The sequence below is a fragment of the Lissotriton vulgaris genome, chromosome 1_1 (genome assembly GCF_964263255.1).
Source record: "Lissotriton vulgaris chromosome 1_1, aLisVul1.2, whole genome shotgun sequence".
NCBI lineage: Eukaryota > Metazoa > Chordata > Amphibia > Caudata > Salamandridae > Lissotriton > Lissotriton vulgaris.
Window position 1 is genome coordinate 1,253,869,320 of NC_141685.1, and position 24,679 is coordinate 1,253,893,998.

Here is a 24,679-nt window from a genome sequence, read left to right on the forward strand (position 1 = left end):
GAAGCAGAAGTAGCCGCCAGTGACCTTTTCATTTTCCATTGAGGTGCACGGCCGGAATCGGCAGCCTTGGCTTGTGGTCATCATACCCCGAATTCAATCCTTCACCTGGAGCCCCCTAGTTCGTCTTGCCGCTTTGAGCTGGTTGAGCATGGAACTGTAGAGACTCGGGCAGAAATGGGAGATTACTGACACGGCCCCCAGTTCACTTTTTGCAGCAGGCATCACCCAGGTAGGAGACCAAAAGTGTCAAGGGACTCCGTAGATAAAACAATACACAATAGTCCATACAGCCTGAATATCCAACAGGAGATTTTGCTAGAGGGGTTGCTGACTCCGGGAGTCATAGCAGCTTAAAGAGACTTTACAGAGGCCTTGTACCAGCACTTTGACTTTTGTATTCCCTTGCTAAGTGCTTTATAATGCTGCAAATATAAAGATACGTCTACTCAATATTACAGCGAACCCTGCTTCCAGACTCGGGCATCAACATGCCGACTTAATGCATTCTGGGTGCTGTATTCTTGGGTGGGGTTCGCTGAGTTAGTCTTTCAAACCAAGTACAGATGATACACATTAACCAGGGGGTCCATAAGTACTGAATAGTGCTGAATATAATCCTCCAGAGACCCTGACGCTAGTGCTTAAAGATGACGCTTAAAAAGACACAGACAGGTATGGAGGTGGAGGTTGACCCCGCAGGTCCTGCAGGTCCTGCACAAAGAAGGATAACAAGAAGTATAACTACCCCACAAACTCAGGAACTAAACAACAGTAACACCCTCCCCCAAGAACTCATCACTTACTTTTTTCAGGCCTCCAGTGGTCCAACAGTCTTGGACGAGGGGCAAGTGGAGACAGAGACCGTCTCTAAAGTATCAGGAACCCCAAAGAACAACAAGGGTAAGAGCGGGCACTATTCCTGTGAGCCTGCCACCACACAGAAAATTGGGAGTCTTGAGACCAGTCTTAAGCCCACTGCCAGGGCGAGAAGCCTAATATGGATCACAGTCGATATACATCAGTGGCCCACAGGCGGATGATGAGCATAAAGAGGAGGTCGTGGCTAATCCCCCAATGAGCACATGTAAGGGAACTGCCCCAACAGCATCACCCTGGGTAAATCAGAAGACAACTTCCCCAGGAATAGATGTCTTAACTACCTCCTTCCTGCGAAAACTAGAACAGACCATCGAAAGAACACTGGATGCAACACAAATAAATCCTGGAAGAACCGCTGACTTGAGAACGCTCCAAACAGAGGGTTGGAGCCCGATGGGCCTTGCAGATCAGCAAGATACAATGGAAGAGGCTACCCTCAAAGAGTTAATTCTGTCAGCAATAAGAGATGTATAGGACACAATGGCTAGGGCGTTGCTATGGCAGTCTACAAAGATGGAAGTACAAATTGATTCACTTCAGTCAATGGCTCAGCACCTGGTGCGCCAAGATAACAAGCTGGCAAAACTAGAGGCGTCACTTGAAGTCCATAATGCCAACACAGCATACACTAGCTCCTGTGCCACCATTATAGAAAAATGATCAGGGCTACCAGAAGTATTAAAGGACATGCTGCCACTTGCCAAGGGACAGAGGGAGATGTTCCCTTTAGAACAAACAATCCAAAATGTAGGAAGGTGGAACCATAGTCAGGCTATGGTTACACCAGATTTTTTGCCTAGTGTTTAGCTGGTTTTCGACTTAGTTGACCTGGGATCCTGCTAATCAGGGCCCCAGGCTATCTGCTCTCTCTTTAAAATGGACTCCATGTACCTTAGGTACATCACCAATTGGATACTGGGTCACCTTTATAAGCCCCTGTACAGTGTTCTATAGGTACCCAGGGCATAGGTGCATCCAAGGCCTACCAGGGGCTGCAGCATGTATTATGCCACTCCTGGCTGCCAACCAAATTGACACAACTGGCTGATCACTCAGCTGGGGAAAGGTGGTGTAATCACCCTTAGCTTTAGATATAGTATACCTAGATCTAACCTTATAGACACATATACACCTATAAGTCACTCCTATGGCAGGCCTTTACAATCCTGGAGGCAGAGTGCTTGGTTTTATGTGAGGTGGTGCTCTAGCATGAACTGAGCTTGTCTTCAGCTTTCGTAACCATGTCCTTATAGCTGTTCTAGGATATTGCCATACCATACACTCTTAAGTGCATTATGAACCTCGCGGTTAAATGCTAACTCTGGGTTGGGTTTATCAAAACATGTTGAGTAAGGTGTCATACGATTTGGAATACTACCCCCTCGCCAGTTCTGGCGACGGGGGTAGCATTCTACCCTTCTAGAGGGAGAAGACATGTTGTTCCTACTATTCCCAGTTAAAGTTAACCAGAGCACCAGCATCACAAAATGGATGCTGCTGCCACAGACACAAGTCTGACCTCCTGCTGCTGGGAGTCCTTCCAGGGAGGGAGGCTTGGAAAATAGGGTTCCTGCATTGGGAGGTGCTAGCACCACCCCAGACAAGCTTTTGGGTATTGGGACAGGGAGGACTAAAGGAATGAGACACTGCCTGGGGCACACAAGGTGTCCCATGCATGGTCCAGTTCAAACCGGTGCTGGGGCACTCCAGCCCCAGCTCTGACGCAAAACTGAACAAAGGGAAAGGGGGGTAAACACCCCCTTCCCTGGTCGCACCCATAGGAGGGACCTAGCAGGTAATCCAGCCCCTAGATTTGGTATATAGGTAGGAGCTGAGTCCCAAGACTTTAGATTAATCCTGATTGAAACTCTCAAACGAAACTCTAGAACTTTGACGATCTACTTGAAGAAGACGACTGAAGAATCTCCCTTGTGGTCAAGGAGTGACCACCCTGCACAAGCAGGCACCATCCAGCGTTCAACATCTTGCTTTGTTGCCGCCTCCCACCGGAGCCCGAGCACAGAGTCTGACAAGAACTGCACTTCAAAACATCCAACAGCCCGATCCACATTCCCAGCAAAGCTGAGACCCGTGGAGGCGACGAGAGACTGGCCATCTTGAAAAGTATGCAACCTGCTAACTGTGCAGCCCCGAGGCCTCCTTGAAGCTGTGCTTTGGGGATTGAGAAGCCCCAGCCCCAACCAGCATCTGCACCAAAGATCAGCGCTGCACCCTCCACGAGTTCTGCGTGTGGCCCTTTTGCATTTTCCTGCTCAATGCATCTGTCCAGTCACTTGCCCATTGGCTAGTGCCCATCTTGGTGATGATCCTTTGAATTTACACTGCTGATCTGGTTGCTTCAGACTGGCCCTTGCTTCCCTCAAAAGAATCCGCCCCTCAGACCTTGCTGGTCTGAGTAAGAAGCCTACTTCTTATCCTGTGTGGTTTGCCTTTGCCAAGGCTTGTTGACTCCAGTCCTGAAGCCGACACCGCCGGCAGTGAGAGCCTTTGTCGTACAGTCCATGCCTGACTCCTGGTTGTCATCGACACCTCCTGGTCTACGTGGCTGCAGAGACAAGCTTCCCATCAGCACCTGATTGCTTCACAACATCGCCTAGTTCCTTCCTGGTTCCTTCCTGGTCACTGGCTAGTGACCCAGATTCTGTCCCCTCTGCTTTCAGGTCCTCTTCATCTTCGATCCACCCTTGGATCCATCCGGACACTTCTCTCCTGGTCGCCTGCAGCATCTTTTTTTCCAGGCTCAATAGGATTCGACGACGAAACCCGACACACTTGGACACCTATGCATCCGCTTCCTGTGGGTGAGGTAACAAGAGTACTTTGGTGATCATGTGGGTATCAACTATCCAACTGTCTAGGTTTCAAGTAACTTTCACCGAGTACAATCAGAAGTACCCTAAAAGAACTAGTTTGTAACTTTTACGTTCCCATTTATTCTCTATGGTAACTTGCGTGTGTGATTAGACACTGCACATGCCTCCCATGGGTCTCCTGCTTCCTAACTCTTGGTAGCTCAGCGTAGCCCCAGCGATTCCCTAGGCCCTAGGCCTATTCACTTTTCTTGTAGTGGTCCTTATACCACTATTTTAGTATATGGTTTAGCGTGCCCCTAGAGCCCTACTGTATTGTGTGCAACTTATTGTGTTCTAATTCAATATCGTGTATTGTGCTTGTGCCTCTGACCTCATAAAGAGTTCAGAGGGTTCGTCTAGTAATAGATAACATATATATTTTATATATATCCTGTGTGGTGTCCTTTCATTTGGTATTAAAGGGGTTACATATGGTAAAACAGCTGGCTTCACATACCCTCTTGAGTTGAGCCTAAGACTGCTTTGTCCATGCTACCCCTAGGATAGCTGGTCTATAAGGTTGACTTTACAACCATCACCATAAGGGTTGTTTGGACTGGTGCAAGGTGCTCACTAGAATAGTGAACATCATATACCAGGCCAACTTCTTACACCAAAGACATCAGCTGTGAAGACGGCGCCACCAAAAATTACCAACTATTTCCCAGCAGATAGCCACGTATCCAAGGACCCACCGGCAGGGCCAAGCTATAAGAACATCATAGAAGCACAAGGGAACGGGGACTCCGAGGCCCTACCACTTGCCACAACTATCGATATTTCACAGGGTGATGCTTCCCCGGCGGAAAAGGTGGATGGAGTAGTGGCAGGGGCAGAAGCCCCGCCGTCAAGGAGGGTGAAGAAAAAGCTGAAGAAACAACTGAAGAAATCCAAAGCCAAAAGGAGACCAATATTACCAGCAATACCAACATCTGGTGCTACAGAGAACAAAAACAGCTCAAAGCCACTTTTCCCCATTTTCAACTTCAAACAGGTAACCAAGGCCAAGACGACAAGGGAAGAACATTCCGTATCAGGGGAGGATCGAAGTCAACAGAATACCCATTGGGAGGGCCCACAAATAGTTGGGCAAACATTAGGGAAGACCCATGATGAGGAAGTTTGGCAGAGCATATTACTGGTGGATGCCTGTACACAATCCAGGGCCAATAGCTCCCCAGGCTGGGAGCACCAACACAGGACTGAAAAATATCTTAAAAGAAACCAGGACGAGCCACAAGACAAATAAATTGAGGCGTAACCGCCAAACGGGGCGATAGGCAGACATCAGCCAGGAGACGTCCATAAAAACCCACTAAATCTGAATTTCCAGAGGTACACCACCTGGGGAGACGGGCAGACACTGCGCACCTCCAAGCACAATAATCAATCTGCAATACATGAGGTGATGCTTATTCCCAGATACACAGCCAAAGGCTCTTACGACATTCTGAACAGGTCCAACATTGTCCACCTCTTTGGCCATATTAAATCCTTGGCACAAATCACCTCAGATAACATAGAGTGGGTAAAGTTTAGAAGTCTGGAGAGGGATACCCATGGTGACTCACTTTTTTAGTTGGATTCGTATAACAGCAGGCCCAACATGCCGTCCTCCGCGAAGCTTCACATCTCGCAGAATAGGGTATTGAAGTTACCGCCCTCAGAGCGCCAAAATATCCACACAAACTTACGTCCAATTACTATCAGCAGGAATCTACATCAGTCCTCAAAGGTACAATGAATAAAAGCCTCGGTGGGGGAGTGAAACCAGGGAGACTAAGAGCCCCGCTAAATATCAATATCTCGCACAGAGACACGCAGAGAAGAGTACAGCCGCTCCAGCAAGTGATGGCCCACGCGGAGGACATATGGCGCCAGGGTCCCTAATCAAATGTACAGCAATGAAAACAGAGGATGTTCAATCTTAATTAGTGGCCAAGACCGTAAGCTAACCCTTATCTCATGGAATATTGCTGGGTAAAGTAACATCTTTAGAGACAAGGCCACACTAGACTATCTCGCAAAAGGAGATGTATTGTGCTTTCAGGAAACCTGGGCCAAGTTAACCACCCCAATTGGCAGCTTCTATGAACATCACAAACCAGCGACCAAAAGGACCATCTTTAGACGCCCGTCTGGGGGGTTATCCATTTTTTTAAGTCACGCTTGCAAATTTAAAATCAAAGATATAAAAGTAGAGTCATCTGACCTTCAAGCCATTATAATAGAGGGGCCGAAATTGGGACAACAGCCCCATCCTCTGCTACTAATTAATTGTTACATTAACCCAACTAAACTTCACACGGAACAGGCCATGGAATTCTTCACCAGCATCCTGGAAGACATACTCATCAGATTTGAGAATCATAATGTGATAATTGTGGGAGATTTCAACACAAGAGGTCTGGGTCAGATCCCTGTCGCACCCAGTTATGGGAAGAAGTCAGGCCCATTGATCTCACTCCTCACAAACTTTAATCTACAATCCACTCATGGAATAAAATAAATCAGCCGTCCCTCATGGATCCCTAAATCCACCTTCAGGAATGTCTCCACCATAGACTATATTTTCATCAATGAAGGGCAGGCACACAAACTATATGACTTCACTGTGGACGACAGAGACGAAAGCGACCACATTCCTCTCTGTGCCTCCTTTAATCTGGCACTGGAACAGTTGGAAGCCCAGGAAACAATTGGAGCAACCACAGGCGATGAACGTCATCTAGCACTCAAAAGAATAAAATGTACGGCCAACCTTAGCCATAGCCTGTCGGATTATGTAGCCAAAAGGGAGGCAGAACTAAAAACACAAGATATAAAGAACATCACACATTTTTGGGAAATACTGATAACGGTTTTACAGAACAACTTGGGTAACACCAACCAATCAAGAAGCAGCCAACACTCAAATCAATCCTTGCCAAAACGTCGAAAACTGTGTAGCCTGACACAAAGCAAACAAGCCCTTAATAAGGCAATTAAGGCAAAAAAGAAAGGTATCTACTCGTCACAGATGTCCTCCATCCCTGCCTTGCGAGCCATTTATAAGAAGAAAGTCTGGGAGTTGAAAAGACAGCAGACAGAAAAGAACTGGCTTAAAGCGTTCTCCCTAATTAAAGAAAAAGACAACAGCAACCAATGGCGATACATCAATAGTCTGAGCTATGGAAGCCAGCGCAAGGAAAATAGTGTGGCAGGCAACGTTTGGGAACAGTACGTGAAGGGTCTGTACACTAGTGGAGCAAATAAGATGGGCTCTCTCAGCTCAGTGTGGTCGCAGGTGGCAGCTGTAACCATTAAAACTCAGAGCGCGCAGAAAGAAATTACAGTGCCCAGTCAGCCCATCACTTATACAGTGGATGAGACTGTAAGGTACATTAGAGCGACAAGAACAGATGGGGCCTCTGGCCCAAATGGTATTCCCGCCCAAGTCTTCAAAGCCGCTCCTGCCATTTTTGCATCCATACTTACCCCGCTATACAATCATTCATTCTTCACAGCAATTTACCCAACATCCTGGAAAGGCTCGGTCTTATTACCAAAACATAAGAAGGGAGACCACTCGAACCCTGCAAATTATAGGCTCCTAGCCCTTCTTGACATAAAAGCCAAGGTTTATGCCTGCCTATTACTTAGGGACCTAGAGGCCTGAGTGGACAAGAACGGCTTTAGGGCTAATAGTAAGGGTGGGCGTAGTTCGTGAAGTAGCGCTACGCGAAGTTACGGGAAGTGCACTTCGCACTACGCGAGCTAAGTAGTAGCATGTTTGCACTGTGCAAGATGCGTTTTCAATGATTGCACAGTCCGGAAAAGCATCCGGCACTGTGAAATCATTGAAAACGGCATCTTGCACAGTGCGAGCTGTAGTTTTCTGCTTCTCAAGTTGGTTTTTCACTCGAGCGGCAGGTTTCTCAACGCGAACTGGTAGTTTCTCATCGCGAGCGGTCGCGAGCATGCGCAACCACTCGAAATGAGAAACCTGACCCCCCCGCGTTGACAATCTCACCGGGATGACCGCTGCACTACGCTACGCTGCACTACGCGTGTTCGCACTGTGCTACGTGCAGCTCACGTAGTGCTTCGACCAGGGTTAGCTAATAGTTCCACCATGGACAACATCATAGCGCTCTCTCACCTCTCGAAGCAAGCCATATTGAGCCATAAGCTGCCCCTGTTTTGCTGCTTCATAGACTACTCCAGGGCCTTCGACCGAGTCAATCGAAGATGGTTATGGGTAAAACTAGAATCTTGGGGTATCCCGGAAACCCTGCTTAAAGCAATAAAAGCCCTCTACGAGGGGATATGGCTCTGGGTCAAATTAAGTCCATCAATCGTAACACCAAGAATCAAAACTAACGCCGGATTAAAGCAGGGTTGCGTTTTGGCCCCCCTACTATTTAACTTGTACACTGCAGACTTGGGGCAAGCCCTGAAAGACGCCAGCCTAGTACCTCCAATATTGTGGAAGTTGGCCTTGGGAACTCTCCAGTTTGCAGACGATACAGTGGTCATGGACCACACTAGGGTGGGGCTCCAAAGAGCATTAAATAGTCTTGCAATATACAACAAGGAAAATAGCCTACAGATCAATGAGAGCAAGACCAAGATAGTAATCTTTGGTAAATACCCTCACAAAAAACAAGCAACATGGTCTTTGGGTGAGCACCAAATCAGGACAGCTACATCCTACATTTATCTGGGGGTATGGGTGTCGGAGAGGGCCACAGCAGCCAAACACAAAAAGGAGTTAACTGCGAGAATTAACAAAATAATCCTGTCTCTCAGACGTCTAAGCCATTGCCTAGTAAGTCCATCTATAGAGCCCATGCTGACTGTACTTAGGGCAAAACTGATTCCTGCAATCACGTATGGTCACTTAGCCTTCCCAGGAGCACTTGAGAAAGTCATCAATACGGCCCAGATAAAAGCTTACAAGACCGTGTGACAAGTTCCTAGACAAACAAGGAACACCAGGCTAAGGCTGGAAATAGGATTGAACCGCCGGACTTGGTACTACAGGGGGACCTAATAAAATATTATATCAGAGTACTGAAAGCCCCTGAAAACAATCTCAAATATTTTCTATAATTTATTTTCAGGGCAGCGGGTTCCCCATGGCACTCCAAGTTGGAACAAGCAATAGACCTATTGAAAATCGAGGCAAAGAGCATGCCCCTTCGCAAAATTCCTTATTCTGCCTGGGCCCAAGCTGTAAAGCACCAAGTCCAGACCATCTTGTCTGAACTGGATCATTCATCACTCTGGTACAACTCCATCAAGCTGGCCCTGGATAAGTCATATAATCCTGGGAAAGCTCAACCATATTTGCAAGATTCACTTTCAGCCCAAGCAAGAAAGAAAATTCTGTACTTGCTACATCTTTTATGCTGCTGCTCAAAGCTGGCAAGTGATCGCTTGTCGTCAGCTGCGCCCGGCCCTAAGGGACTTGGACATCAGAACCTGCAGAGAGGTCTCGGACTGGTGCTTTTCAGAAGCCACAACTTGTTTACTTGCCAGGGTTGGCAAGTTTATCCATCAAATTGGAACTGCACTTGATTCCCATCAAAAGGCCACAGAACTCAGGGGTCCTGTCATTCTGCAATGAACATTTTCTGGTGCCCTCACCCTGTTAGTCGTCACCTAATTCAGGGGTTTCTTGCAAGGTCACTGGAATCAGAAATTAAACTTGGGGCCAAACAGGGGGCACGTCAAGAACTTTTCTTAATGACAATTATTATCACGGAGAGAATGACCCTGTTGAATTCTTATATAACCATTGATCCCTAGAGGTGCAAAAATGCGAAACGGTGCTAACCCAATATTTTAAATAAAAAAAAAATCTTTTAATTGAAGTTTTAAATGGACATAAAGTAGTAAAGTAGTAAATAGAGCCCGTGTAGCCACAGAGCTATTTTAAAGCTGAACAACGGGTTTGTCCTGGGGGATGGGTAGTTGGGAGGGGGCGCTGTTTATGTGTTTTATACTGTAAAGATTTTAAGTAATCGCACAGTTAATAAAAACACTGCAGAGTCTTAATTCTAACCTTTTTAGGCAATCTTGTGAGGTGTAAAAAATCATAAATCTCGCATTCAAGAAATATCAAGTTAAATAAAAAAATACCTGTCCAGTTTATTCCTGGGGGATTAAAATACCTAAAGGACTCCTGTGCAAAATTCACAAAATAATAGTCTCCTATATGTGGAAAAAGGAAGGCCCTCTTGTTTCACTGGCTTACATACTGTGTCTAATTCCGATCTCTGCATTTTATTAGCCCATATAGAGGCCGTTTCCTTAAAGAACTTTACCTGGAGGGAGCAAGGAATAGAAGCAAACAGAAAATTATACAGCAGTAAAATTGACACCCGAATCAATGCAACCCAGCCCCTTATTCAATAGGTAAATCAGTCCATCTTGCAAAGAGCGCCTTAATCTTACTGATCACGGGAAAGTAATTCAATGCATACAAATTGTTAATGTTTTCTGTGACATATATTCCAAAATATCGCTTTGGCCTCGAATAAACAAGGGAATGAAATTCTAAAGGTAAAGTGTTATGTGTGCAAATTATATAATAAAATCTCAATTTTCAAGTTATTGATTTTATACTCACCTAGTGCTTGATACTTTTTGAAAATGTTAAAGACCCTCCTATGAATCTCTAAATCTGGTTTTAAAAATAAAGCTATATTATCATCACATTGAATTTAGTCATCCCATTTATTGGGGGCTGTACGCTCATATCACTCTGGATTGCATTTGCTCAGGGTTCTATAAAAGGAGCAAAAAGAATGCCTGACAGGGGACACCCTTGCCTCCTTCCCCTTCTGACCTCACAAGTGACAATATTATGAGAGTTAATGGTTATTTGGTTGTTGCACTTTTATATACCCGGGATATAATTTGCATAAAATTAGTATGGAATACAAACTGAGTATAACAGAGTCTTTCCCAACACACTAGCTCGAATGCCTTTTCTGCATCCCATAATATGACCTGAGCGGGAACTAATTTTTCGCAAAAATAATCGGAGGCTTTAATCAGTAAGCTCATATGGGGGTACAGCTGTCTACCAGAAACAGAGTCACATTAATCCATATGAACTGTACCAAGGATTCTGCTCAAACAATTGGGCAAAAATGTTGCGAAGATCTTACAGTCCACATTTAAAAGGCTGATGGGCCTATATGAATTTAAATTTTCCTTGTTTTTATCCTTTTTCAAGAAGCAGCCCACTGTTGCAGCGAAATGATGCCGGACCTTCTCCCCTTCCATTACATGATTGATGAGTTTCAGTATCTCAAGATTTAAAACAGGTGCACATTTCTTATAAAACTCAGTTGGTAATCCATCTTCACCACAGGCCTTCACACTGGCTAGTGATTTCTCTACCTTCATGATTCCTTCAGGACAAAATTTAGTAACCAAAGCGTGCACATGTCTCGATTGTAGCTTTGGAATGGGGAGCTGTCTTAAAAAGTCCCTGAGTTGGGAAACATCCACCATCTCTTCTGCACTATATATAGTTTTGTAATGTTTAAGGACTTTTTCCTGAATTAGAGCAGGTTTTGCAATGTGATTTTTAGTTTCCTCATCATAGAGTGAAGTTACCCTGTTCTGTAAACGTTTCCCTGCATATTTGCTTTCTTCGTAAATCTTAAGAAGAAAAGCATCATTGGCAATGTATCCTTGGTCATAGTAACAGTCTTGCACATGTAGATCTAGCCTGTCTGAGCACCAGAATATAAGCGAAGGTTCGAGCTTGTAACTATTCCATTTTTGCCTGGTAAAGCTCTGCTTCTAACAGTGTCCTACGTTCTGGTAGACATTTCCTCTCTAAGATTAGTCTAGATGTTATGCAGCCGTAAATAGTTACTTAAAGTGCTTCCCATATAGTTTCCCCCCAGTGCATGTTTGCATACACCTCAGAATACTTTACTATCTCATTTTGTATCCCTTTGCACCATTTGTCATCTTCCATTTTTACGGTATTGAAACACGTCTCCCATCAGGCCATTCTACCTTCATCCCTGACACTTCCATCTCTTCCAAAGAGTTATCAGAGAAACTACTGAGGGCATGTGTATAGGCGCTTTTCTTCAGTTCACGAGAGGAAAGACAGTAATCTGTCTGGGTATTTCTCCCACCATATCATTACCAAATTCAGGATCTTGATATAATCTAACATAGCTCTGGTCGTTCGCAGCTTAGTTTGCTTACGGGTACCAGAAGTAGAGTCTATTTCAGGATTTGCAAGTAAGTTAAAATCCCCTCCTAACATCACTAGCCCAGGGATAGTCAACAATTCCTGGTATAGCCCTGCCATTGGAGCTGGTTCATCATAAATTGAAGCATACGCAGTGCCTATAGTCACTCTAGAGTTGTTGATTAGACCGCTAACTAGAGCCCACCTTCCATTTCTATCTCTCTGGGAAAACGTAACGTGATATGGGAAGCATCTGTTTAAATAAATTGCAACCCCTGTGAGCAACATTTGCTTTTGAAGTACACTGATGCCCTGCCCAGTGCTTAAACATCTTAAACGTCGGTTCCTTTATGTCCAGTAGTGTGTCTCCTGATTAAGCACAATAGCTAGTGAGTGCCCTTTCACCCAATCTTTGATTGCTTGAGCTTTATTCTTATTATTAATAATAATTAGCTTTAAACGTGATAATTCACAGGTAGTCTTTATGTACTTTCATCAAAATTCCACAATATCTTTATGTACCATTGTTTTAACCTAAAGTTGGTTGCAACAACACTCCAGACATTACTTATACGCATGGATACTCTATCCACCGAATACTTATTCCTTATTACATAATTTATGTGGCAACATGTACATACCTCTAATTCAATCCTAAAATAAGCTTTTATGATTTGAGATAGTTCCAGAGCCTTCATATATCTCAAAAGCAGAAATACATTTTTCTTTAGTTCCCATATGCTATACCATAAGGTATAGTGTAGTGTGAAAGCGCACACATACATGTTCTCAAAGTTGCAGACATTTGTTGTCTTTTTTTATCTGGGACGCCTCCTTATTGCACTATTCCATAAATAAAGTGCAGGAGTGCATTTCAGAGCACCGCTGTGGGGCCCAAGGATGGCAAGCATTGGCATAGCCAATAGGTCTGGCTTTTGGGACCTGCTAAGTATTTAGTTATGCAGCACAATATCCTTGGTACTACCACATCAACTGTTGGGTGGCTAAACACTTATAAGGTCCCAAAGGTGGGACCTATTGGCTATGCCAATGCTTGGTGTGGTTGTGTGTGTTGGTGTGTGTGTGGTTATGTGTGTGGCTGTGTGTGGTTGTGTGTGTTTGTGGTTGTGTATGTGTGTGGTTGTGTGTGTGTGTGTGGTTGTGTGTGGGTGTGGTTGTGGGTGTGGGTGCAGTTGTGGGTGTGGATGTGTATGTGGATGTGTGGGTGGTTGTGTGTGTGTGGTTGTGTGTGGTTGTGTGTGGTTGTGTGTGTGTGTGGTTGTGTGTGTGTGTGTTTGTGTGGTTGTGTGTGGTTGTGTGTGTGTGTTTGTGTGTGGCTTTGTGTGTGGTTGTGTGTGTCTAGGGCTGAGAGGGGATTCCAGCCTGGGAAAAGAGAGAGAGATAGAGAAAGGGATGGGCAATTTAATAAGATGGAGACAGGAACTCGAATATAAGAGTACGAATTCTACTTTACATGGATTGCATTAAAGGGAAACTGCAGCCATCCAGATTTTGAAGACAAGTAATATTTTGAGATATTGGAGTTCACTCAGACACAATACCCATCGAAATGAAAGGACGATGATGGGAAGAAAACCGTCTTACCAGATTAGGGGGCATTAATGAGATAGCAAAAGAAATAGTGATTCCTACATATTCCTTAATAGCGAATCGCAAATAGCAATTCGCTATTAAGGAATGCCTTCCCATTCATTCTTATGGGCCCATAGGAATGAATGGGAAGTTATTCGCAATTTGCGATTACCAAATTGGTAATCGCAAATTGCGAATGCAATTTAAAGGGAGATAGGTAGCCAAAAGACCATCCTGATGCACCCTCAAAAATGTCATGTATGCACATGTGGCGCACACACATGCCTAAGGGCATATGTATGCGCCACATGGCACTTGGAATGATGCAATTTTATACATTTTTCTAAGGATTTGTAAATTATCACCAACTTTAAGTTGGTGGTAATTTGCGATTCCTTATTGCAAATTCGCATTCTGAGAATGCTTCTTGCATGCTTTTAGGGAATCACAAATTGTGATTCCCTAACTGCATTCGCAAAATAGGTAATCGCAAAAATTGTGATCACCTATTTTGCAAATGACTTTTGGGATGATACATCCCAAAAGGCCATTTACCGTTGGCAAACGGTGATACATCTGGCCCATTGTGATTTGCCAGGTCCACATACTATAATGTTGAACTTTCCAAAATTAGTATACAATTCATGTACATTAAACTTTAACAACTAAGTATACACAAGATGAGCTTCTGGGGAGTTTCATAACCAGCCACTGTATCGTAGCACTTGTTCACCCCCTAGCTTCACCTCTGAGTTTTCTGTAGCACGAACTAGACACGAAAGTACCAGAGAGCACTTTACATGAGCCCCAGTTGCGTTACAGACAGAAACATTCATTTCTGTTAGGCACGGAGAAATTAAGTGATTTGCCCAGAATCACGGGATGTTGAGTGTCCTTGCCGAGACTCCAACCTAGTTCCCAGCTCGGAGGTCGACCGCTCAAGCCATTAGGCCACATCCTACCCCTCTCGTCAGTGCTCCAAGAGCCGGTGTTCTCCAATTGAAAATGCTGCACACTTGCTGATAAGCTCTGGCACTTTCCCTTTCAAATTACCGAAGTGCAGGTACTTTTTCAGTATGAGCAATGAACCCCTGATGAGAAGTACGGGTACAGCCCTTTTCAAATTAAAAAAGTGCAAATCCTCAGTACCTATACATGTAAGGCAGGGGTTTCCGTAAACTGAAACACCATTCTCCGTGATGTTCGAAGTGCTGAAGGATCCGGGGAAGTGTGTAAGTAGCGGGAGGAGAGCAGAAAAGACTGGAGGCTCAAAGTTAATGAAACGATCGCTGAGTGTTCCATCTAGTGTGTTGAAATAAGGAAGCAGATACCACTTGCATTAATAATTCAGTGTGAAAAATGAAATCATTTTTACGCCGAGCAATTACATTGGAAAATAGTCTAATTGTCCCAAACTGTTTATGTTGATTGTAAAATATGCCATTCAAACACATTATGCTTTCTTAATAGCCGGCAGCCTCTGCTGTAGGCCCGCAGTACATCAAGATTCAATTGCCACTGAGCCAACTAATTAACCTCTTTTCTAAGGCACAATGATGCCCTTCTCCTCGGCAGTTAATTACATCTTTCAAATCCCACAGCCCAGGGGCTTCCAATTCCAGCTGATAAGGGCGAAGGACGGTCTCCATCCATGTACTGTAAAAATGGATATTTCATTCAGCGGACCGCGTGCTTTAATTGCAATCCATACAAGGTTAAAAAGGGTGCAGTTAAATTGAAAGATCGTGGACATAAAATGGCCCATGTTACGTGGAGACGCAAAGGGCACGTTCACAGCGTGCTCCTTGAAGGTAGGGGAGGACGGGAGTGTCTGTAAATGTCAGGAGGGCCTGCATTTAACTGCTCTCAAGTACTTATCATCTGGGTGGCGTGAACAATGTTGATGCTTAATCATCCTGACAATTAATTAGTCGATTTACTTTCGTTTTTTCGAAAGCTTTTTCTATGTTTTTGAATTAATAGAATTCATAATTTTTCATTGCTGTGATTGATAAATATCAGAATAATATCTACAAAATATACAAAATCAACAAGTCTTTAAAATAACAGTCTAATATTTTCTATTCATGTGTTTAATCGGACTTCTCATTGTTGGCTGTTAAACACCCTCACATGTGCGTTTCCTCTTGAATATTAGGCTCCATTATGGGAGGAGGGCAGGATGTTTAATAACTGTTGCAGTCAGTTGCGACTGGCATGGCTCACTGGTGGGGGTGGGAGCAGGGGTAGCGTGGGGAGGGTGTCTTTGGGGAGGTCACATAGGGGCAGAAGGGGGGTAATTCAATAATAAAAAAATTAATAATTTAAACTTACCTTTCAGCCAGCCGGGTCTTGCGTCTTCTCGGCTCCTGCTCTCTTGCCTCCGGCAGGAACAGGAAGCAGGCAGCCAGGTTCCCTTCCCTAAGCCAATTAAAATGCTGCAAGCAGCATTGTGATTGGTCAGGACAGCGCCCAGCCAAGTGCTTATGGGGAGGAGAAGGGCAGAATGTGCCTAACTAGTTTGGGCGTCCCCAGAGGGCCGACCAAGTAGTCTTTGTAGACTCAGGGCAGGAGTGGGCGCACCACTCCTCCCTTGATCGCAGAGCAGCCCCACCGCAACCAAACACTTTTCTGCTTCTTGCACTGCAAGGAATCAGTGGCATGACGCTCCTCCGCCCTAGTGGAGGAGCCACCCCTGATTTACGTTCAGTTCTGGTGTCACAATGCCTGCTGCCAGAACCTGCACCCTAAAATACAAAAACGAAACAATACTTTTCCTTTCACTGCTCTATTTTTCTTGATGAACAATGCTACGCAGCAGAAAGAAGATATTTATGACAATAGGTTTATTTTCTCCACTCTTTAGGTTATTATTACAAATAAAGAATTGCTCTATATATTTCTACTCATTCTGATCTGCGGTATATTTAAAACTTACTTGTATTAACCCGATTCTAATATCTTTTTTGCAACAAATATCTAACTGCTTTTTTGGTGTGTGTAATTTTGCACTAGAGATTTTAATGTTATTCTTCATGTTTACAAACATCCTATCTCTTTCCTATGAAAAAGCACTACACTAAGGATTTAGTGGTTTGTGGAAAGGGCAATGGTGTGATCATGTATTATAAAGAATAAAGTACCTCTTACATATATTATAAGGATATTACAAGTCACTTTGGAGTTCCAAGACCTTAAAAATATCGATTTAATGTAAAGGAATTGGTACTTTATCCCACATATATCTTAGCCTCTCTGTTCATTATATCACAGCCTCTTTGATTATGCTAGAGCTCATAATAGGTCAGGGTTTGAATTCTGGCTAGGCTCTGATTGCACTCTTTTCTGATTATACCAGACTCTGAATATAATAAGACTCTGTTTATCTCAAATCCTTGAATGTTCACAGTCTCTGTATATGCCAAGGCTCTGCTTAGGAGCACAATAGGTCTCTACATACCAGCCCTTCCCCTATGCCAGAGTACTAAATATAGCAGAGTTCAGAATATATCCAGGGCCACTGGAATTATGCGATTCTGCAGCAATTTTTGCAAAATTGGGGATTTGCTGCATTTGCCAAATAATCCATCATCTGTCAAATAATATGCAGATTTTCTAAAAAAAAGTTTGCTTCTAGCTCAAATGGAGCAAAAGTTGCAAAACATATGGCGACTTGGTTTCATGCGCACCACAAGGATTTTCACAAAGTTTGGCTGGTCACCTTTCAGTTGCTTATTGTGGTATTTGGGTGTTAGATTGGAATTAATTAAGATGAAAAACTTTCTTAGAAACTGTTACCACATGTAAAAATAATGAAGTAATACTATCTTAAAATGTGCCGCAATATTCTACATAATTTGATTTTTTTGATTTTTGTTGGCGCACAATTTAGTCAACCGTGCTGCATAATTTGGTCCTCCTCTACTGCATAATTCCAGTGGCCCCCGGATATATCTAAACTCACATTTTTCAATAGACCCCCTGCCTGACTGACATTCTCCACTTTACCAGTACATATTTCTTGGGCAGATCACTAGCTCTCACTGTGCCATAATTTGCTTTCTTGCCATATTCATGAGGATATACTAATTGATATATCAATAACAGGTAATTTACATTCTACACTTATATAAATATGGCAAAGTCTTATCAGAACTAACATTTTCTACACATGCAAGTTTACCTTACACACACAAAAGCAGTTTTTTCATTCCAGAGGATTTACTTGCATGAAAGTTTTCGTGTGTATATGGAATGTCCTGTGAGTTTGTTCACCCCATAAACTGACATGTTAATGGGGATTCACCTACTCCTCTCCTAACCTTTCCCACCCTGGACAAGGTTGGAAAGCACTCCTGACAATGGCAGGGACAATACGTTTTCGAGGCAGGAAAACAGGTTTTTGTGAGGGGGTAAATATTTACCCCTGTAGAAAAAGAAATAACAGTTTTAACAAGCAAATTTAAACTTGCTTGGCAGAATATGCATGTATTTTTGGAATGTCTGACATAATATCGACAGACAGAATATCTACATACAAAAATATCGACACAAAAATATCGAAATCAAAAATATCGGAGTCATATCTTCATAAAGGTAAGTACAAAAATATCGAAAAAATAATATCGTAGTACAAAAATATCGAAATTAAAAATATTGTTTTTTTAAATGTAATAATAGTAATGTAAAAATAATTTTAAAATACATATAATTTTACAAATATTAAATTAAAATATTAAAACATAATAAAAAATTAAAACTAATACATATACATTTAAAATAAATTAAAAACTTAATAATTTAATGTAATTTTTTTTTTATTTCCTTTAATTGATTTAATTTAAATTTATTTTATTTTTACCCTGTACGACTGTTCCCCAAAAACCCAAAACTGACCCTGAACCCTAAAAATACCCCTTTACCCAAAAACCCCAAACTGACCCTGAACCCTAAAAATACCCCTTTACCCAAAAACTGAAAACTGACCCTGAACCCTAAAAATACCCCTTTACCCAAAAACCCAAAACTGACCCTGAACCCTAAAAATACCCCTTTACCCAAAAACTGAAAACTGACCTTGAACCCTAAAAATACCCCTTTACCCAAAAACTGAAAACTGACCCTGAACCCAAAAAATACCCCTTTACCCAAAAACTGAAAACTGACCCTGAACCCTAAAAATACCCCTTTACCCAAAAACTGAAAACTGACCCTGAACCCAAAAAATACCCCTTTACCCAAAAACTGAAAACTGACCCTGAACCCTAAAAATACCCCTTTACCCAAAAACTGAAAACTGACCCTGAACCCTAAAAATACCCCTTTACCCAAAAACTGAAAACTGACCCTGAACCCTAAAAATACTCCTTTACCCAAAATTAATTAATCTTATTTAATTACCAATTAATTATTAATTAACAATAACAATAAAGTAAATATATTAGCACATTAGCTGTAATTAATTAAATTTAATAATTAATATTATTTTTTCCCAATTAAATAATTAACAATAACAAAAAATTACATATAAAAAAAATTACTCTAATATAATTAACATTAATTAATTACCAATTAATTATTAATTAAAAATATGTACACAATTATATTAATTAATTAACTAATTAATAATAATTAATTTACCAATTAATTAATAATTAAAAATATATACAAACATATATTAATTAATTATTATTAAATTACTTCCCACCCTATTCCCCTATAAACCCACAACCCGCTCTGATACTAAAACGCAAAATGTAAACAAATTTACAAATTTTCAAACATACATTACAAAACATGTTTAACAAACATATAAACAACATAATAAAATACATAACACTAAAAAAAATTCGATATTAGTAAAATTCGATATTAGTAACATACATACCTTAAAAAAACGATATTCTGTCTGTCGATATTTTGGACATCGATATTCTGTACTGTCGAAATTAAAACATCGATATTATTGTATATCGATATTTTAATTTCGATATTTTGTCTGCCTACCGTATTTTTGCTAGGAGTATGCTGGGAAAACTGCATCTGTTACAGGATTCCAGACACACCTCTGTAAATTCTTGTGAATTCCTGAAATTTGTAAATCTGCGACCAAACAACATCATAGACCTTTGGGTGCACTTTTGTTGCTTTCTTGAAGAATATTACACTGCCCATATTGAATTTTTCAATGATTCACTATTATGTTATATTTATTTTAAATATTGTGTAAGATCTTTGAAAAGGTTGAAAGGATCACGCAAAAAGGCAGGTATTGTAGAATGACTTCAGGTTTATTTTTGATAAGAAGAAACCCATCCAGGCCCCAGCCAGTAGAGCCAACAGCTCACTTGCAGATTTCAAATAAAACATCTCTCACCTGGGATATCAACACACAGTGTAGGTTCCCAAGTTACCATGACAGTATGACATTAGAAGCAGTACAGGAATAGGATGCCATATATTGGCATGCATCAAACATGTTTAATTAAATGATGATGAAAGAAATGGTATTTAAAGTTGCGTTTAGTAAAATAATCTGCAACCTTCTTTTTTTAATGTTTAATTTTAAAACCAAACATATTGCCCCATAGTTCAGCAAAACTGCTGGTAACCTTCATCTGCTTTTTTACCTTGCAAATGTATTTGAGGTACTTTGATTGCTTTTAAAATAAAAACACAAATCTTGCTTACTTTTGAATGCATGTATTTGCATATAATAAAGGAGCATTCTGGGAGCTTTATGAATAGTCACATATTGCTAAATTTTGCAAACGTATGCGCATAGTTTTATTTTCGAACCACGATCTTTAATGCAAACTGAGCTTGCAGCTCACTATAATAGTAAATGCTTAGTGTTAATAAACTACGTATATCAATTTGAACACCTTATGCATACATATGCATATCTCACCTCAGCAAAAGACAATCTTCTTTCCCTCAACCCCACTGTGTCACTGTAAACTTGCAGCCAAAGGGTTGGTGTTACAGGGGATTGAGCCTAATTCTGCTGTGGATCAGATAAACAGACATCCATCTATTCCTTGACCCAAAGGATATGGTTTTTAGTCATAAATAAATTCCACACTCCTGCAAACTAAACTGAAACATGGTTTAATGAGGAGGCATCTCTTATACTAAACACGCTCTTCCTCCAGGTCTTTCACATGATGCACAAAAACACAAACATCAGAATAGAGGATGGAGTAAACCAGATTCACTCTGTTGATCGCACCTGTAAGGTAAAATCTACCTTCACCTGCTCTTCATTTAAGTGTGTGGTTGCAAGTGCCATGATCTACTCACCACTAACTCATTGGAATTCTCAGCTGTGCAGTTAAACGGTTTAACGGCTGCTTTTCCCAGCTGCTAAAACTGATCCATTGTTCCCGCACCCAGTATTTCAGCTGCAGTAACGCTAGACTAGTGATGACCCTGCATGGAAATTCGTGCATTCCCTAACAATGTACATTCTTTAACTGCATTTACTGCAAAAGGGTAATATAAATACATATCTATTTTTTGTCAGTCAAACAAATGTTTATTTAGACCTCGTTCTTTAAGGCACGATAAAAACAATATAAATATTAAATACCTTTTTAGAAATATAATTAAAGCTCTACAGACAGTTTATATGAATAAATTAGTAGCCACCTAAAATTCCTTAACAATCCATATTAAAAGCCAGCTCAAAATTTCTTAGGGGCAATCAGATATCCTAGTAAAGCACGTCACATCCAAATATATCATATCTGTTGGATGCTACGCAGCCTGCCTGCGTTCTTTAAGCCATATTTTAAGAAAATTGGCTTTAAAACTGCTTTTCGTATTGTAAACAACGTTTGACTCAAGAAAAATATAAGAATATACAAGCAATCAAACTTTACTTTTAGTCTGTAAGTGCAATTTTGATTTACCATTATCATTGCATTTTGGCACTAGGGTTTATGTAGCAGGGATATAGGCCAATTCTCAATCTTCACCCTCGGATCTCCGCATAGAGTTAGGTAAGGCATTAATATGAGGGAAACATTCCTCATTTTGCCATGAATGTTGTAGGAATTGAGTAGATGCCTTCCCCCATAGGTAACTCATGTCCTGTTTTCTAGCGCAAAAAGGTAGGTAAATCAAACAAGAGATCTGCAACTTAGCTGACTCAAAGCATGAATGTACTGGGTTGATCTAAGTTTCCAGTTTACCTATGAACAAAGAGGGTCAAACACTGAGACATAAAATTGAAAATGACTATTGTGCAGACTCAGCCTCAGATCAGGTTGAACCAATACTTAAGATACTTTAGAACATTTTTCATTGCTGACTCCTGCATACAAAAACCTAGTAAAAACCTACATCAAAAACCTTAACAAGCACAATACAATTAACACGTGCTCAAAAACGCTCCAGATCATCTAATAGGAAAAATGTACAATTATAACGGCAGTACACTGAATAAGGCATCATCACAAAGGAGAAATTTAAACAGTGCATCAATAACTTTAAGTTGTGGTTCAACAACAAGCTGGCAAAAGTGTCTATAAAACAGACAAAATGTCATAGAGGAGGAGTAGAACAAGTTCCCTTCAAACAAAATTGTAAGCCTATCCCTGAAAATTCTACAGACTTCCCAATTCAAACATATTATTGCAATATATCCAAGGAACTATCTAAAATAGAATTACTAAAAAACATCCCATGCAGTGGAGCAAAAAACTGTGAGGACTTGGTGCTGTACATAGTTCAACACATATTACCCATATGTCCCTCCCTTACTTGAATTCATTAGCTGAGGCCTCTTTGCCTCCCCCAGACACCAATCGAGTATTTTTCTGTCTTTCATTTAGACACTGTTTTTCAGTCGATGTTGACGTGGTGTGTTGACCAATGAGCCTCAGTTTCTTTTTGGAGGATTAAGGAAGAATCTGAATGCAATATTATTCCTGTGGGACTGTGGTTCTGTTTGAGTGGAATCAGGTCACACTGTGCTGCATGTTTGCTGCGAGGGAGGAGGAGGCAAAATAATGGTCAGCAAAAAGCAGAAAGACTCATGATAAAGGTTAGAACTGAGCATAAAGAGGCAAATAATGGTCAGAAAAGAGCATAAAGGTTCAAAATAAACGTGAGAAAGGAGCACAAAGCTGCAGAATAAATGTGAGAAGGGAGCACAAAGCTGCAGAATAAAGGTCAGCAGTGGGAAGAAAGAGGCAGAATAAAGGTGAGAAACGAGACAGAAGAGGCAGAATAAAGATTAGCAATGAGCAGATAGAGGCAAAATAAAAGACAGCAATGAGCAGATACAGGTCAGAAACTAACGGAAAGAGGCAAAATGAAGGTGAGCAGAAAGCAGGAAAAGGCAGAACAGAGGAAAAAAATGAGCAGAAAGAGGCAGAATAAAAGTGACAAAATTAGCAGAAACAGGCAAAATAAAGGTGAGAAACAAGCATGAAGAGCAAAATTGAGGTCCTAAACCAGCAGCGATGGGCAAAATAAAGGTGAGAAACGAGCAGTAAGAGTCAAAATAAATGTGAGAAACGAGCAGCAAGACGCAAAATAAAGGTGAGAGATGATCAGAAAAAGTAAAATTAAGGTGAGAAATGTGCAGAAAGAGGCAAAATAGAGGTCAGAATCGAGCTGCAAGATGCAGAATAAAGGTCAGGAGCGAGCAGAAAGAGGCAAAATATTGGGTAGAATAAGCACAACGAGGCAAAGTAAAGGGCAGAATTGAGCAGAGAAGAGGTAGAAAATGAGCTGAAGAGGCACAAAACTGAAACAGCAGAGGTTGGCGGACTGTGGGCAAGCTGAACAGGAGCTCCGTCACAGGGGGAGCTGGTATGAGGACCTGCTCCTGTGTGCTCCCCTATTTTTTTTACCTTGAACCCTCTGGCAGACCCAGTCAGACACTGAGGCACCCACTCGCTCACCCACTCAGAGACTCATCCATCTACTCTCAGACTTTAAGACACTCATGCACCCACTCACAGACCCAGTCAGAGACTAGCGCACTGACTCACAGACCTACTCAGATACTCATGAACCCACTCACAGACCCATTCAGATACTCATGCACCCATTCACTGATCCACACAGATACTCCTACACCCACTTACACAGCCATGTGCACACCCATACAGCTACTCACACACCCACTCACAGACCCATACACCAACTCACATACCCACAAACCCATTCATACACCCACTCAGAGACCCATACTGCCACTCGCATACACTCACCTACTTATACAGCCACGCATACCCACTCTCAAAGGTTAAAAGTTACAGTTAGAAATATACATCTAAAAAAACCATTGAAATTCACAGAAAAAAAACAAAGGTTACAAAGATGTATTGTTAGGAAATAGAACTTAAAAAAACAGAAATTCACAAAAAAAAGGTTAGGAAATAGAATTTAAAAAACTTTGAATTTCATTGAAAAAACTAATGTTACACTCACACAGCCACTCACTCACCCATACAGCTACTCACACAGGCACTCACTCACCCATAGTCACTCACACAGACACTCACTCCCCCATACAGCTTCTCATACACCCACTTATTTGCCCATACATCCTCTCACACACTCATTCACTCACCCATACAGCCTCTCAACAAAGCCGTTCACTCACCCAAAAAACCACTCACACACCAGCACAACCACTCACACAACCATACAATCACTTACATGTCCACTCACTCTCCAATACAGCCACTCACACATCAACTCACCTAATCAAACTCCCATTCAAACAGCTACTCACTCACCCATACAGCCACTTACACGCCCAGCCACTCACTCATACAGCTACTCACACAGTCACTCGGTCACCCAAACAGCCACTCATACACCGACTTACCCGCATATAGGCACTCATACAGCCATTTACTCACCCATACAGTCATTTATACACCCACTCACTCACCAATACAGCCACTCACTCACCCATACAGCTATTCACACACACACTCACACATCTACTTATACACAGATACACACAGTCACAGAGCACTCACATAATATATCTTACAAATAGTGTCACTCATTAGTAGTACACAAAGTATACAAATTTGTAGTAGCTTAATATATATGAATACATCTTTAGAACACGCACACAACCACTGCATGATGTCAT